This window comes from Cebus imitator, unplaced genomic scaffold (genome assembly GCF_001604975.1).
Source record: "Cebus imitator isolate Cc_AM_T3 unplaced genomic scaffold, Cebus_imitator-1.0 Scaffold9, whole genome shotgun sequence".
Classification (NCBI taxonomy): Eukaryota; Metazoa; Chordata; class Mammalia; order Primates; family Cebidae; genus Cebus; species Cebus imitator.
The window spans coordinates 1517355-1518430 of NW_016107324.1; the positions used below are offsets into that span (position 1 = coordinate 1517355).

A 1076-nucleotide genomic window follows, 5' to 3' on the forward strand; every position below is an offset into this window, starting at 1 on the left:
ACCTGACGCGCGTGACTCGGGGAGTGCGCTGCTGCACCTGCAGGGCCGCGGGACGCGCGGGTCACTTCGTCCCTGAAGCGGCGAGTTCCGGGCAGAGGCGCCGCCGCCCTCTTTGCGAAGGAGGTCTGCGTTTCCCCCGCCTCTGCGCGCCGCGCCTGCGCGCTGCACTATAAGGAGCGCGGGCTGAGACCTCCTTCCAGAAGTTCCCAGCGCTCCGCCAGAGGGAGTGTCTCGCTGCCTGGGGGCTGCCGCGCGGGACGGCTCGGGCTAGAGCGGCCTCAGCGCCCGGCGGTCTGACGGCGCCCTCTCGCCCCAGGTGCCAGCGCGCGTGGGGAGCAGCCGCACCAGGTGGCGTCCGAGGTGGTGTCAATGAAGCGCAGCCTGAAGAAGATGTGGCGCCCTGGAGAAAAGAAGGAGCCCCAGGGCGTGCTGTATGAGGATGTGCCGGACGACACGGACGACTGCAAGGAATCGCTGAAGGTACCCTGGGCGCTCGGGGGGGGGACGGGTTCTGACCTCGGGGCGGGTGGGGGTCGGCTCGAGGTTTCCTTGCGGGCAGCCCTTGGTTTCCTCCTTGGTTTGGAGGAAGCGTGGAGTGGCGGGGGGTGGCGGGGTGGTGCAAGCTTTGGGGCGTGTGCACGATCCAAGAGGAGACCCCGCTAAGGACGCGCCGGCACAGCGCCTGCTTTATCTATTTTGTTTGCTTGTTGGTCCAATCTATTCTTGCTCCTAGATGGGCAACTGCCGTCCAGGGAAACCTACTTCAAAAGTATCTGTATCACTTGGCACAAGATCGGGCAGCTGCCTGGAACAGGACAATTTGGACTCTGTGCCGTTTCACTTGGGGCATTTTGTAGATTTTGTTTAGAACCAAATAGCCAAATGGCTATCTCTGGTTGTGGGGGTGGGGGATTGAGAAGCCTTCTGGTCTAACAGTGAAACAGAGAAACCAGAGAAAATATCCCCAGTAAAACGGAGACGAACTGGCGAATTCCTTCTTCAGGGGTTGGGGGCATCAGGAAACACGGTGGAGGAGGTGACCTTTTGAAGATGGGTGGGTAGCCTGAGGCTCTAGG

The 1076-nt window shown here is 61.8% G+C and overlaps 1 long non-coding RNA gene across 1 annotated transcript in view; it reads right to left on the reverse strand.

Moving 5' to 3' along the window:
- Window positions 1-268, reverse strand: part of LOC119473580 — a 158032-nt gene extending 157764 nt beyond the window's left edge. The window contains exon 1 of the long non-coding RNA XR_005202788.1: window positions 3-268. This is a non-coding gene — a long non-coding RNA (uncharacterized LOC119473580). The remainder of the gene's footprint in view (window positions 1-2) is intronic.
- Window positions 269-1076: the final 808 nt, after the last annotated feature.